A 16,401-nucleotide genomic window follows, 5' to 3' on the forward strand; every position below is an offset into this window, starting at 1 on the left:
GCCTGCCAGACGCAGTCAACTTCCAGAAAAGGGTAGATAATGTCATCCACACTGAAAAGCAATTGGCAGACAAAACCTAATGGGGTACTCATCCAAAGGACACTTGGGTTTTATTGGAGGTGTTGTGGTGTCCTCCTGGCCTGCACTGCTGGCAGGTAATAGGGATCTAAGTCATGACAGTTGAGTGAACATACGAAAGGTAAATACATACAGCAAAGCCTGGAATTGGCAGTTTGAAGGTCATCGGCCCAAGAACAAGGTATTTTTTATTGTGTTGTTTTCTTTTTCTTTTTGTTTTTGGATGAGTGCTGGAAGCCCCAACACAATGGTTTGGGAGTGAACAGAACAGAGAAGTAAGGAGGTACCACTCTCAAGGAGGCTGGCAGTGTAAGAGAGGAAGAGAACAAGGCAGGAGACTGGAGGAGGTTTGTAGACTGAGGTCAAGAATTTGATGAAGAGGGAAAGGATGAAGAGTGATGAGAGCTCAATGGCCCCCTATAAGAAGAGGCAGGAAGGACTGGAGAGCACAGGGCTTAGGAGGAGCCCCTAAGTCTCAGAAGCAGTGGGAGAAGGTAAAGATGAGTGAGGATGGGAGCAAGCCAGTGGGAGGAAAGTAGATGCAGAGCTCCCAGATTATTGTCCCTGTTTCCTCTACGAACCAAGAAAATAGGTAATGGCTGGAGGGTTTGGGCTGACTAGTGGGGTAAGTGACATTTAGATGCTTGTGCTGTGAGTTGCTGCCTCCTCTGGGGTGGGACAGGGAAGAACCAGTGGGAGGGGAAGTAGAAAATGGTCTTGAAGGGCACAGGGACACTTCCAAGGAGGTGTGCTACCCTCTTCCAGAGTCACCTTGATGCTCCATGGCATCCTTCCTCCTGGCATCTGTTTTTTCTTGTTCACTTGCTGCTTTCAATTCTAACTGAAGCCCAGTTTCTATTAATTGGTCCCCTCAGAGGAACAGTGAAAACATTCACTGCTCTAATACAGGAATCCCTCTGCTGTTCCTTCTTCCTTATTATGAATGGCAACAATTACAGAGTTTCCAACAGGCGGAGGCCAAAAACCAAACAGACTTTCCAATGTTGACTCTCTCAGGCTGCCTACAGAATGGCAGCATCTGCCCCAGCCTCCCAGAGGCTCACCAGCAAAGGCCAACTCAAAAAGCAGCCCAGAGCAGACAGCTGGCCAGCTCTACAGAGCCAGCAAACACCAGACAGAAATCACCCTGGATCTATATCTTCCATCTTTTTCCTCTGTCAGCATGTTTGAGGAGGAGACTTCTATGAGATTGCAGGAGCCAGTTCATATCCAATGCTCACAGCTGCAACTGAACAATGAGGCTAGAATGCAGGGCCTCCTTGAGGATGTTTATGAAAGTCATGTACTTCAAGGGATTCACAAAGTTGGAGTCCTTACAGGACAAGTGAGACATGGGCAGTGAGTGACTTTCTACCATCCACCCAGCAGCCAAGAATAGACTTCCTCATTCAGATGGAGGCGCAGAGGTACAGACCTGAGAGCTGAAAGTCATAGAGCCAGTCCCATGTATTACCAATGAGGTAACCATGGCTCAGAGTGACTTGACCTATAAGCCACAAGCTTGTGGGTGACCATTCCAGGCCTTGAATGCAGGATTTCATTCCATTACCCCTGCCCCACAAATAGCCTCTTATGTGGGATATTGTTTTGGCTATCACGAATTTCTGAATCCCCTGTTTGTGGAATAGAGAAATCAAAGCCATCAAATATTCAAGGGTATCCACTCATGAAGTCACCTTGTTACTTCAGCTAAAAATAATTTAGAGACCTGACAATGAATAATCATTTATCTAATCATCTGGGAATGATAAAATTAATGTTTTGTAGTTACTATTTTACAGTTTTAAATTGCTTAGAAAGTACAGATACTTTTCCCTCATAATTTTGCTTTCTCGTGAGTCCACATGCATACACAGAAGACCCAACCACGGTATCTTGACTATGAATGTAATAAATAAGGAAATAACAAATGTAGTAAGGTGAAGCAGGGCGGTTTGTTAGCCCAAGAATGTTCTAGGACTAGTGTTTGGTGGAGCCAACCAGCTCCTACAGGCAGTGAAGATAAAGGAAAGTGCCTGGCAGTTTCATTATGGGGCGCTTCCCAATAACCTAATTCCTCTACCATCAAAGTTTCTCAGGGGACATCACCATTTTTAGAAAGATGCTTTGTTTTGATAAAACAACCCTTCTATATTAGTCTGTTCTCACACTGCTGATAAATACTTACCTGGGACTGGGTAGTTTATAAAGGAAAAGAGGTTTAATGGACTCACAGTTCCATGTGGCTGGGGAGGCCTCACAATCACGGTGGAGGGCAGAAGGCACGTCTTATATGGGGGCAGACGAGAGAGAGCTTGTTCAGGGAAACTCCCCTTTATAAAACCATCAGGTCTCATGAGACTTACTATTATGAGAACAGCACAGGAAAGACCCATCCCCATGATTCAATTATCTCCCACCAGGTCTCTCCCACAACACATGAGAATTGTAGGAATTACAATTCAAGATGAGATTTGAGTGGGGACACAGCCAAACCATTTCACCTTCCAAGCTTATGTGTCACTACTCACCCACAAATAGGCTGTAAAGAGCCCAGCATTTGCTTTCTGGCAACAGTGTCATACTAACATTGCTTTCCCTGCCTCCAGGGCCCTCGCTGCATCTCTGTTTAAAGTCTAAAGCCAGATCCAGCTCTCATGCTGCCTCCTGCAGAATGATGTCTCTGGTGTTTCTCAGCCAGAGGAGCCTCCCCATCTCTCAACTCCTGACCACTTCTCTTAAAAACATGACCATGTCCTGCGGCTACCCATTGCCCTCCTACCATCCACCATGGCCCTGCTGCACTCCCACTGCATCCTCTCCGGAATCATGCCGCCTTCCACCCAGGCCTCGCCACTTCAACCTCTGCTAGAGCCAGCTCCTGGTGGGCCCATGTGGAAATGGGACCTCCAGACCCCATCCTGGGAGTCACTGAATCCTTTAAGAGGAACACCAACAGCAGAAAGATGAATCTGGGAGTTGGTGCCTACTGGGATGATAACAGAAAGACTCATTGCTGCCTCATGTCCACAAGGCAGAGGCCCAGATTACCACAAAAAGTTTGGACAAGGAGTGCCTGCCCATTGGGGGACTGAACTTTGCAAGGCATCAGCACAACCAGCCCTGGGCGAAAACAGCGAAGGCTTGAAAAGTGGCTGGTTTTTCACTGTGCAGACCATTTCTGGAACTGGGACCTTAAGGATCGGAGCCAGTTTTCTGCAAAGATTTTTTAAGTTCAGCCAAGATGTCTTTCTGACCAAACCAAGCCGGGGAAATCACACACCCATCTTCAGGGATGCTGGCATGCAGCTACAAGGTTACCGGTATTACCACCCCAAGACTTGTGGTTTTGGCTTCACAGGTGCTACAGAAAACATTTCAAAAATACCAGAGCAAAGTGTTCTTCTTCTGCATGCCTGTGCCCACAATCCCACGGGAGTGGTCCCGCGTCTGGAACAGTGGAAGGAAACAGCAACAGTGGTGAAGACAAGGAATCTCTTTGCATTCTTTGACATGGTCTACCAAGGCTTTGCCAGTGGTGACAGTGATAAGGATGCCTGGGCTGTGTGCCACTTCATGGATCAGGGCATTACTTTGTCTCTGTCAATCACATGCCAAGAACATGGGCTTATACGGTGAGCGTGTAGGAGCCTTCACTGTGATTTACAAAGATGTGGATGAAGCCGAAAGGGTACAGTCACAGTTGAAGAGCTTAAATCCGTCCCATGTATTCCAACCCGCCCTTCAATGGGGCCCAGATTGCTTCTACCATTGTGAACACCCCAGATTTGCTAAAACAATGGTTGCCAGAAGGGAAAGGTATGACCAACTGCATCATTCGCATGCGGACTCAGCTGGTCTCCAGCCTCAAGAAGGAGAGTTTCGCCCACAACTGGCAACACATCACCGACCAAATTGGCATGTTTTGTTTCACAGGGCTAAAGCCTGAACAGGTGGAGTGGCTGACCAAGGACTTCTCCGTCTACATGACAAAGGACGGCTGCATCTCTGTGGCAGGGGTCATCTCTGGCAACGTGGGCTACCTTGCCCTTGCCCATGCCATTCACCAGGTCACCAAGTAATGTCCCCGGTGTGAGGAAACAGAGACAACCTTTCTGTCTTCAGCCTCTGCTATTGGGAGCTTCACACAGAGAATGAGAGAGGGTGGATGGTGGTGAGTGGATTATTTCTTTCAACCACAGTGTATAACACTCAGCGATTGACTGTTTCTCAGAAAAGAGCATGTAGCAACATAGGGCAGAGGCGCTGGCATCTGGAACATTGTGGCTCTAAACCAAAGTCTCTCCCGTCCTTTCATCTCCGGCTTTTCTCAAAGAGTTTACATGTGCAAGAAAATCATCACACCAAAAAACCTGTCAATTATGCCATTGCAATATTTCAGAAGCTTTAACTGAAGACTCAGGTTCCTCATGAGAAATAGCACACATTAGAGGCTTTGAGAGAAGACCTAGTTCTGTCATGAACAGTTGGCCTCGTGTCGGTCCTCCCATCATGGAGTAACCTCATCAACAGACCGCATTGCAGAAATTGTTTTATGTAAACCAGTGAGTCTGCTGCCACTACAGCAAGGAAAACAATGCAGTTTCCTGTCTTATTTAAGAAAAAGAGAAGGCTCTCTTCTCTCCCTTGTCTTTGCTGTTCTTTAACTTACACACAACGGTTTTTAACTAATGCAGATTTTAATCCCATTCTACTGCTTGACTGACCATCAACCCCATCCTATTGGGATTTATTTAAGAACGAAGAACATAATTTTCTGCTGACATCATACCCTCACCTTTCTCAGCAAAGAATAGTGGAGAGTAGGTAACCGTCCTTCATCTCAGCATCCTCTTGAATGATTGTGTTATTTTCTTCAGGTGGGATGTGGCCTCTGCCCAGTTGGACCTCCTCTCTTTGTTGAATGTGATTGTGCAAGTCACTCCTCTCATGTTATGAGTCCAGCAGCACAGGGCGGTACCAGGAAAGAGGACATTCTAGGCTTTGTGTGCTGACAGCTGGGTTCAGGCTTCACCCACTGGAAAGAACCACCAGCTACTCTAATCATGTAGACTTATCGTGGCCTGATTTCTCTGTTACAATAAAATTACTGTAGACCCCCCCCCAAAAAATATGACCAATGATGCCAAAAGTCTAATTTATGTGTGGAGTAGAGTAGAAGGGGATTGAGAGGTAGAGACTAAATAACGACCTAACTTTGAACATGCCAGGAAGTTTCTCTGTTCTTCAGATTCCTAATCTGTAAAATGTAGTTAAGGACAGGACTTATCTGATGAGGTTGTTGTGAGAAGTAAATGAAATCATGTGTGTAAAAAGCACCTAGTATGGTGCCTGGTTCACAGCCAAGGCTTACAATGTCAGGAAAGAAAAAAGGAAGGAAGGGAGGGAGGGAGGGAGAGAGGGAGGGAGGAGAGGAAGAGGGAAAAGCAAAGCAAAGAGAATGAGACCAGCCTGGGCAACACAGTGACACCTCATCTCTACAAAAAATTATAAATTAAAAAAAATTAGCCAGGCATGGTAGCTGATACAGTTTGGATATGTGTACCCACCTAAATGTCATGTCAAATTCTAATCCCTAATGTTGGAGGAGAGGCCTGGTGGGAGGTAACTGGCCCATGCGGGAGGATTTCCCCCTTGCTATTTTCATGATTGTGAATGAGTTCTCATGAGATCTGTTTGTTCAAAAGTTGATATGGTTTGACTGTGTCCCCACCCAAATCTCAACTTGAATTGTATCTCCCAGAATTCCCACATGTAGTGGAAAGGGCCCAGAGGGAGGTAGTTGAATAGTGGGGGCCAGTCTGTCCCATGCTATTCTCATGATACTAAGTCTCCCGAGATCTGATGGGTTCATCAAAAGTTTCTGCTTTTGCTTCTCTCTCATTTTCTCTGGCCACTATCATGTAAGAAGTGCCCTTCACCTCCCACTGTGATTCTGAGGCATCCCCAGCCACGTGGAACTGTAAGTCCAATTAAACCTCTTTCTCTTCCCAGTCTTGGATATGTCTTTATCAGCAGCATGAAAATGGACTAATAAAACTGTGTACAGCTCCTCCCTTTTTGCTCTCTTCCTCAAGCTCCAGCCATGTAGGATGTGCCTGTTTCCCCTTTGCCTTCTGCCATGATTGTAAATTTCCTGAGGTCACCCCAGCCATGCTTCCTGGAACCATGAGCCAATTAAACCTCTTTTCTTTATAAATTACCCAGCCTCAGGCAGTTGTTAATAGCCATGTGAGAATGGACTAATACAGTGGCACACACCTGTAGTCCCAGCTACTTGAGAGGCTGAGTTGGGAGAATCCCTTGAGCCCAGGATGTGAAGGCTGCAATGAGTTATGATCATGACATTGTACTCCAACCTGGGAAACAGAGCAAGACTCTGAGAAGAATGGAAGGGGAACAGAGGGGAAGGGAGGGGAGGGGAGGGGAGGGGAGGAGAGGGGAGCAGAGGGGAGGGGAGGGGAAGGGAAGGGAAGGGGAGAGAAAGAAAGAGAGAGAAAGGCAAGAAGGAAGGGAAGAAGGAAGGAAAGAAGGAAGAAAGAAGGAAGAAAGGAGGGAAGAAGGAAGGGAAGAGGGAAGGAAGGAAAGAAGAAAGGGAGGGAAGGAGGGAGGGAGGGAAAGGAAACAAACAATAGCCTTCTCTCTGTGCTGGAGTCAAAAGCACCATTGCCTCTTCTTAGATGAAACACATATACGACCTCCTTGGAGACACAATTTTATGTAAGGGTGACACCAAATATCATGGAAAGGGTGAGATCAATTATTTTTTTAGATCTCCTGTGTAAAGATATTAGCTGAATTCAGAATTCCATTAGAAACTTAACATTTTCAGGATGGAAGGAAATGCAACAATCACCCTGTCCAACTCCCATTGACTTTCAGCTACGGGAACTGAAATCTGCAAAGGGTAAGAGTCAGTGAGCAGCTGGGCCCAGGCTGGAAAGCTTCCAGCCCAGACCTCCTCCCCTCCTGCACATCTCCTCTTCCAGCTGAAGAGGAACACCATAAAAACCTGATGTCCAGAGAAGAACTTCTGGCATAAGAGTGTGAAGAGGTCGATAATCTATTTCCTCAAAAAGCAACTATATTCCTTGCTCAAAATTGTCAAAAACAACCATTTCATTTCTCAAAATTGACTGGAGGCAACAAACTGAGGAGTGCTTATATTCATGAAAACTACTAAACTTACAGTAAGATTAGAATGAATCTGTGGTGATTTATGCTGATTTCCGCACCCTTGCCCCACCACCAGAGTTGTGTTGTTTGATAGTTCAATGAGGGCAAGCCAGGTCTTACAAATTAGCTTTTTTTTTTTGTCACTGCCAGAGGGGGCTCACTTGATTTTAAACAGTATTATTTAAGTGATGATCTCAGAGCCAAGTGATCAGAAAGGACCAGAAGCTCTTCTGGCCCAAAACTGCAAAGCAAGAAATGGACTAGTGACTAGCTGGGTACTTAACAGGGAGTTAGTTCCAGGAGGTGAGGCAGATACGGGGGGATTAGTGAACTCTCCCCATAGTATGAGTTGAACAAAGGTCACATGCATGTGCTGCAGGGACAGGAGATTCCTAAGCCACTCCTCCTGGCCAATGGAGTCTTCCCTATGTATGGTGGAGAAGCAAGGGCTCCTGGGAAAATAGAAGCCTGGGCAGATGTGGGAGGGAATGCCTGCAATTTCAATGCACTCTCCAGCTTACTCACAAATCTGCCAGCAGAAAGTGGAACTCTTACTGGCCCAAGATATTTAAGCATAACCTCTGACCCATCTTTGAGCACTAATCTAGGCAGACACAGGGATAACTCTAGGAAGCCAGGCTGACTAATAAGAAACAAGAAAAACAGCAGCAGAGACATTCAGGGATGTACACTGCAGAAGAGGCAAGCTTCAAAGATTTATTCCAGACAAGTTATTAAGTAAATGCACAAACAATAACAATAATAACATTCAAAATTAAAATCCAAAGTTGCTATAATATACTATGTAAAATGTCCAGGTTTCAACGAAAAAAAAATTACAAGGCAGGCAAAGCAACAGAAAGGTATGACCATATCCAGGAAAAAAAAGGGGGTCAATTTAAATTGTCTCTGAATGTCTCTATATATTGGGGCCAGCAGATAGCTTTTAAAGCAGTTATTAGAAATACGTTCAAGGAACTAAAGGAAACCATGTTCAAAATGTTAAGGAAAGTATGACAGCAATAAATAAAAAATATCGACGGAAGAAATTACATGAATGGATCAATTCTAAAACAACAGATGTCATAAGGCAGTGAATGAAATATTCAAAATGGTGACAAATATCTGTCAACAAATGACTTACATCCATCAAAACTTTCCTTCACAAATGAAGGCAAAGCAAAGACATTCCCAGGTAACCAAAGACTGAGAAGATGTTTTGGTGGCAAATGTACCTCACAATAAATACTAAAGGAAGTCCTTTAGGCTGAAAGAAAGTAACACCATAAGATACTCGAATCCACAGTAAGAAGGGAGGCAGTTCAGAAATTACAAATATGTGGGTAAATAGAAAAGACTCCATAAATATATTTCTTCTGATTTTTTTTCTTCTTTAAAAGACATAAAATTGTATAAAGCAAAACTTATAACACTGTATTGTTGGGTATGTAACACACATAGAAATTGATATGATAATGATGGAACAAAGGAGGGGAGAGGAAAGAAATAAATACTGCAGCAGTATGTTTATAATTAATTTAGTATTATTCTGAATTAGTTTGTAAGAAGTTGGGATGCACATTGTAATTCCTAAAACAGCTAAGAATATAACTCAAAAAATACAGCAAAAATTCAACAGAGGAATTAAAATGCTACACTGAAAATATTAATTGAACATGAAAGAAGGAAGTAAAAGAGCAAAAGAACAATCATAACAAAAAGACATGAGAAAAATAGAAAACACGTGGAAAAATAACAAATATAAATCCATATCAATAATTTTACAAAATATAAATGGACTAAATGCCATACTCAAAAGGAACAAATTTTTCAGACTGGATAGAAAAGAACAAGACCAAATTTTTATATGTTTGTATATGCTGTCTACAAGAAACATAGCTTAACTTCAAAGAAACAAAGGTAAACGTAAAAGGATGGAGGACTTCCAGTTTCAGCTACAACATGGAGTGCTTAAAAGTTATCGCTTCCATGCTTACAAGATAAAACCTGAAGAAATGGAAAATAAATAACTTCTCTTCGATGCATCAGAAAAGTGACATCACAAGGCAAAGAAGCACCCTGAAATCTAGAGAGACAAGCGAATACAGAGAACCACAGCCTAGGTCAGCTCTCATAAAGCAGAAGCCACGACAGCCATAAACTGACCGCAACACTTAAATAGTAATTCTGATATTTGCCTGAGAGTGAGAAACTCAGGGAGATGCGGTGTCAGTGTGCCTCCCTCACTACACTTTCATGGATTTTACCTTCAGGAACCCCACCAGACTCTCAAAGTGAAGATCCAACAAAAAAATCCCAAATGTTTCAGGCAGGGGTGAGGGGGAAAGTAACCATGTAAAAAATGCCAAAGCCTTCTCCATATCAAGGGCCTGCTCTCCAAGAGAACCAACTTTACCAGAGCCTTATCTATCTGAGGGAAGGACAATTAGCCAACTCCAGCTCTTTCTAGCCTTCCTGTCTCACTTGAAGGAAGGGAAAAGCAAAACAAAACAAAAAACTTCTGAAGGTTACAGCTCAGAGACTGAAGCCCACCAGAAGACTGAGATTTAATCATAATATTATAGATCATTTCACCTCACCAGCACCTTATGTACTAGGGTTCTCTAGAGGGACGGGACTAATAGGATAGATGTATATAAAAGGGAGTTTATTAAGGAGTCCTGACATGCAAGATCACAAGGTGAAGTCCCACAATAGACCCTCTCCAAGATGAGGAGCAAGGTAGCCAGTCTGAGTCCCCGAAGCTCAAAAGTAGAGAAGCTGACAGTGAGACCTTCAGTTTGTGGCTGAAGGCCCAAGAACCCCCGGCAAACCACTGGCGTAGGTCTAAGAGTCCAAAAGCTGAAGAACTTGGAGTCCAATGTTCCAGGGCAGGAAGCACCCAGCATGGGGGAAAGATGGAGGCCAGAAGACTTAGCCAGTTTAGTCGTTCCATGTTCCTCTGTCTGCTTTTATCCTAGCCACACTGGCAGCTGATTCAATGGTGTCCACCCAGATTGAGGGTGGGTCTGCCTCTCCCAGCCACTGACTCAAATGTTACTCTCCTTTGCCAACACCCTCACAGACATACCCAGGAACAATACTTTGCATCCCTCAATCCAATCAAATTGACTCTCAGTATTAACCATCACACCTTGTTACATCAACAGGGCTCTGGTATAACAAATTAATATAGTTATTATAGATTTATCAACAGAGCTCTAGTATCAACAGAGCTCTAGTATAAGAGATTACAACTGAGATACCTGAAATACACAGTTCTATTTAAGAAGGGGTTCTTGCCAGGGGTGGTGGCTCACCCCTGTAATCCCAGCACTCTGGGAGGCTGAGGTGGGTGGATCACGAGGTCAGGGGTTTGAGACCAGCCTGACCAACATGGTGAAACCCTGTCTCTACTTAAAAATACAAAAATTAGCCAAGCATGGTGGGGCACACCTGTAATCCCAGCTACTTGGGAGGCTGAGGAATGAGAATTGCTTGAACCCAGGAGGTGAAGGTTGCAGTGAGCCGAGAGCATGCCATTGCACTCCAGCCTGGGCAACGGAGCGAGACTGTCCCAAAAAAAAAAAAAAAAAAAAAAGAAGACGGGGTTATTATGGAAATCCAATGACAACAGGACAGAAGGAGAAAAGCAAGGGTGGTAGAGGTAACTAAACTCTCTGTGTACCTACAGCTATAGCAAACGTTAAACATAGCCCAGCTTGTGGCCAGATTAACATAAAACCTCACACAAGGGCCTCTTTATCTTAGTTTCTACTACCCGATACACCATGTCTGCTTTCAATAGAAAATTACAAAGCAGGCTAAAAGTCAAGAAAAAACAATCTGAGGAGACAAGCATTAGAACCAGACCCATATATATATAACACAGACTATGGAATTATCAGGTAAGAAATTAAAAATAATTATGATTAATATATTAAGGGCTATAATGGAAAAAGTAGACAATATGCAAGAACAGATGGATAATGTGAGCAGAGAGGTGGAAATCCTAAGAAATCATCATAAGAAAGTGCTAGAAATAAAATATCCTGTAGAATACATGAAGAATGTCTTTGATGGGCTCGTCAGCAGACTGGACACAGCGGAGGAGAGAATCAGTGAGGCTGAAGATATGCCAGTAGAAACCTCCCAAACTGAAATGCAAAAAGAAAAAAGAAAAAAAGACAAAACAGAATATCCAAGAACTGTGGGACAATCACAAAAGGTAAAACACATGGTAATGGGAATATCAAAAGGAAAAGAAAGAGGGAAAGGAACAGGAGAAATTTGAGGAGCAAAGGCTGGCAATTCTTCAAAGTGAATCATCGACACCAAACCTCAGGAAGCCCAGAGAACACCAATCAGGAGAAAATATAAAAATCCATACCTAAGTGTATCACATTCAAACTCCAGAAAACCAAAGACCAAGAAAATCCTGAAAGAAGCCATGAGGGGTAGGGGTGAGGGAAGGACATCTGACCTATAGAGGAACAGAGATAAAAATTACAGTGAACTTTGTATTAATCTGGGTTCTCCAGGGAGACAGAACCAATAGAAAACACACACATGCGCATGCGTGCTCACACGTGCACACACACACACACCTCTCACACACACATGCTACATCCTTCTCTTTCTCTTTCATACACACACACACACACATCTCTCACACACACATGCCACATCTCTCTCTTTCTCTCTCTTTCAGGCACACATACACATACGTGTGTGGGTGGGGAAAGAGAAAGAGGAAGGATAAGAAATTAACTCATGCAACTACAGAGGCTGAGAATTCCCAAGATCTGCAATCTGGAGACCCAGGAGAGCTGACAATATAGTTGCACTCTGAGTCTGAAGAACTGAGAACCAGAAGAGCCAATAGTATAACTTCTAGTCTGAGTCCTTGAAGGCAGTAGAAGAAAAATGTCCTTACTCTAAAACAGTCAGGCAGAGAGAGGGAATTCTCCTGCTTCAACTCTTTGTTCTATTTAGGGCTCCAATGGATTGGATGAAGCCCACCCACACTGGGGACAGCAATCTGCTTTACTCAGTCTACCAATTCAAATGTTAATCTCATCAGAAACACTCTCACAGACACACTCAGTACAGTATTTAACCAAATATATGAACACCCTATGGCCCAGTCAACATATCGAATTAACCATCGCAGACTTCTCATTAGAGAGTTGTGAAACAAACGTTTGAAGTGTTGAAAGGAAAAACCTCTAACCTAGAATTGTATAACCAGCAAAATTATCCTGTACAGTAAAAGCACAATAAACACTTTTTCTGACAAAAACTGAGAAAACTCATCATTAGTAGATCTGCCCTACAAGAAATGTTAAAAGAAATTCTTTACAGAGAAGAAAATATGAAAGAAAGAGTATTGGAGAAGAAATAACAAAAATAAAATAAAATCCTTTACTTTTCTTATTCTTAATTGATGTAATGGATAACAACTCGTTCGAAGGAATAATAATGTATTCAGTGAGTATGACATAGATAAATGAGTGAAGGCAATGCAATGGGAACAAGGGGGGAAACTGAGAATACATAATTATAGATAAATATTTGAAAGAACACTCAGATTACTGTAAACACATGTTGTACACAGTAGGGCAACCACTCAATATTTTTTAAAATGTAATTGATATGCAGAGAGGAAAGAAAACACAATCATATAAAATGCTCAATAAAAATCAGAGAAGGGAAAAGGGGAAAATTTGAAAAAGAAACAAAGAATAAGTCAAAAAACCAAAGGTAGTTATAAATGTGATAGATAGGAATCCAACTATATCAAAAATCACTTTAAATATATGGTCTACATAAACAAAAGACAGCGATTGTCACAATGGATTTAAAAAAACAAGACCAAACTAAATGCTGTTTATAAGAAACTCACTTTGAATCTAAAGACACAGATAGAACAAATTAAAGGGGTGGAGGGAAAAATGTCATGATATCATTAATCAAAGGAAATCTATAATAACTATATTAATTTCAGACAAAGCAGGCAAGAAAAAGTAACACGGATAAAGAGAGGTATTAAAGGCTACAATAATTGACACGTATTTATCTAACAACAGAGTCAAAATGTGTGAGGCAAAAACTGATAGAACTGCAAAGAGAAACAGACAAATCCACTAAAACAGCTGGAGATTTCAACATCCTCTTTCAGTGACTGATAGATTCAGCAGGCAAAAAATCAATAAGCATATAGCTCAACTGAATAGCACCACCAATCAACTGGATCTAATAGAGATTTATAGAATGTTTCATCCAACAAAAGTAAAATACACGTTCCTATCAAGCTCACATGAACACTCACCAAGATAGAGCACATTCCAGGCCATTAAGCAAACCTTAACAAATTCAGAAAAATAGAAATCATTCAAAGTATGTTCTCACCACAATGGAATTAAATGAGGAATCAATAACAGACGACAGCTAGAAAATCTCAAAATATGTTTCTAAAAAACACATGGGTGAAAGAAGTTCAAGAGAAATTTAAAAATAGTTTGAATTAAGTGAAAGTTAAATAAAACATCAAAATTTGTGGGATGCAGTGAAATTAGTGCTTAGAGATACATTTATAGCACTGAATGAATATATTAGAAAATCTCAGCAACATGCTTCTATATAACACATGGGTGAATGAAGTTTAAGGGAAATTTAAAAATAGTTTAAACAAGTGAAAATTAAATAAAACATCAAAATCTGTGGGATGCAGTGAAACAAGTGCTTAGAGAGAAATGCATAGCATTGAACAAATATGTTAGAGAAGGAGAAGATCTAAAATCAACAACCTTAGTTTCCACCTTAGGAAACTAAAAAAAGAAAAGCAAACTAAGTCCAAAGTGAGATCTTCATAAAGGAAGATGAAATGTTTCTGGACCAGAAGATGAAATATTGTTAAGGTATCAATTCTCCTTAAATTGATCCATAGAATCAACATAGTAGAATCCCATCAGGATTTTTGGTAGAAATTGACAAGTTGATCCTAAAATTTATATGAAAATGCAAAACACCTAAGATAGCTAAGACAATTTTGTAAAAGAAGTTGGAGGATCTGCAATTCCCAAAACGTATTAAACTTCAGTAGTAAAGGCAAGGTGGTACTGTAAAAAAGACAGGCATACAGATTATTGGAACGGAATTTAGAATCCAGACACAAAAGCTTGCATGTATGGTCCATTGATTTTTAACGAAGGACAAGACAATTTGAACTGGAAAAGATAGTCTGTTTGACAGTAGGGGCTTGGGTAGGGATATCCACGTGTAATGAAATGAACTTAGACCCTTCTCCTACATTCTACTTAAACTCAGACTGGGTCACAGTCTTGAGTAGAAAAGCTACAACTATGAAACTTTGAAATGAAAATATAGGAGAAAAATCTTTTTGAGAAAACTTCTGCAAATCTTTATGACTCCAGAACAAGATCCGTAAAAGAAAAAATTGGTAAATTACACCTTATTAAATTTAAAAACCTTTGTGCTTCAAGAAATAATCCTGATAAAATAAAAAGACCAGCACAAACTAGGATGAAATATTTGCAAAACATAGACCTAATAAAAGTCTAGTATCCAGAATACAAAAGGTGCTTTTAGAACTCAGTAATTACAATAATTTTAATTATAACTGATTAAAAAATGATAGAAGACTTGAATAAATATTTCACCAAAGAAGACATACTAATAGCAAATGAACACATGAAAAGGCACCCAGCATCATTAGTCATAAGGAAATGCAAACTAAAATCGTAATGTAATACTCTTTAATGCTCACTGGAGTGCTATATTCAAAGACAGGTAATACTAAGTATCAGCGAGGGTGTGGAGAAACTGAAAGGCTTGCATGTTCCTGGAAGAAATGAACATGGTACAACTACTTTGAAAAATTGTTTCATTGTTTCTTAAGTTAAACAGAAACTTACCCAAGATTCAGTGACTTTACTCTGAGGAATCTATCCGAGAGAAATGAAAACATCTCCATACAATGACTCGTAAATGAAGTGAAGGTGTGTAGCAGCATTATTTGTACTAGCCAAAACCTGGAAATAATCCAAATGTCTACCAGTTGGTGAGTGGATAAACGCAATATGGCACAGGCATTCAATGGAATACTACTCAGCAATAAATAGAAAGGGGTAAAATACTGGAACACATTACAACATGGATGAACCTAATAAAAATTATACCTAAGGAAGACAGATACAAAGAGTATAGGTTGGATGAGTTCACTTACAGTAGGTGTCCAGAAGAGGCCAATTATAGAGACAGGAAGCAGATTAGTGATTGTCCTGGGAAGAGGGTAGGAGTTGTTTTGGGCTGCAAATGAGCTTAATAAAATGTTTAGGATGATGACAGTGTAATAAAACTGGATTTGTGATGATGGTCATACAACTCTATACATTTATTAAAAATCATGAAGCTGTATACTTGCAATGGATATCAGGTATATAAAAGAAACCTCAATAAGGCTGTGAAAACACACACACACACACACACACAAAGACAAAACAAAGTAACCTGAGTCTCAATACTGGCTCAGCAACGGTGGTGTAAACTCTGGACATGTAATGACAAGCTCCTCAACTGCGTAGGTGACATCCTGTTGTGACGTAAATTCTGTCTCCTTCCTCCTGACCTACACTGATTGCATGTGGCCCTGGTCAAAGCCAGTCCAGACCAATCCATGCCCTGTCTAGCTAACTATTGTCCCCGTGCACTCTCAGATTTTGCTGCCAGGATCTCTGAGACAGTGTGCCAGGTTTCCAGCCACCTGCTCAGTACTTTTCAGAATCGCTAAAATGGAGATTTTTTAAATACCAGTAATGGCAGAAATCCAACTAAAATGAATTCCTATCTACAATGTTGGGCTTTATCAGAAAAGAACTGAAACATTACACACACATATCGATCGCTATCCCCATTTCCCCAACATATAGTACCTGAGGAGACAATTCTGGATGACACTTTCTGCCCTACCAAGAATACTTACCGAACTTCTAAAACATATTTGATGCCTGTCCCCAGGCATGACTGTGTGTGTTCTGAGAAAGCTAGGTGGAGGGTGAGGGGTGAAGATGTAGTGATTTGGTGTTTGAGCTATTGAGTTTACTT

The 16,401-nt window shown here is 41.5% G+C and overlaps 1 protein-coding gene and 1 pseudogene across 3 annotated transcripts in view; one reads left to right on the forward strand and one right to left on the reverse strand.

Annotated features, from left to right (window-relative positions):
• The window catches only part of LOC103795143 (aspartate aminotransferase, mitochondrial pseudogene), a 44,936-nt pseudogene extending 35,940 nt beyond the window's left edge, over window positions 1-8,996 (forward strand). Inside the window, exon 5 of the transcript XR_004734469.3 lies at window positions 2,688-8,996. The product of XR_004734469.3 is annotated as an aspartate aminotransferase, mitochondrial pseudogene (transcript). The remainder of the gene's footprint in view (window positions 1-2,687) is intronic.
• LOC144576556 (uncharacterized) overlaps window positions 1-16,401 on the reverse strand; it is a 537,019-nt gene that overhangs the window by 94,769 nt on the left and 425,849 nt on the right. The gene's annotated exons all lie outside the window — the stretch shown is intronic.

Source organism: Callithrix jacchus, chromosome 15, assembly GCF_049354715.1.
Source record: "Callithrix jacchus isolate 240 chromosome 15, calJac240_pri, whole genome shotgun sequence".
NCBI lineage: Eukaryota > Metazoa > Chordata > Mammalia > Primates > Cebidae > Callithrix > Callithrix jacchus.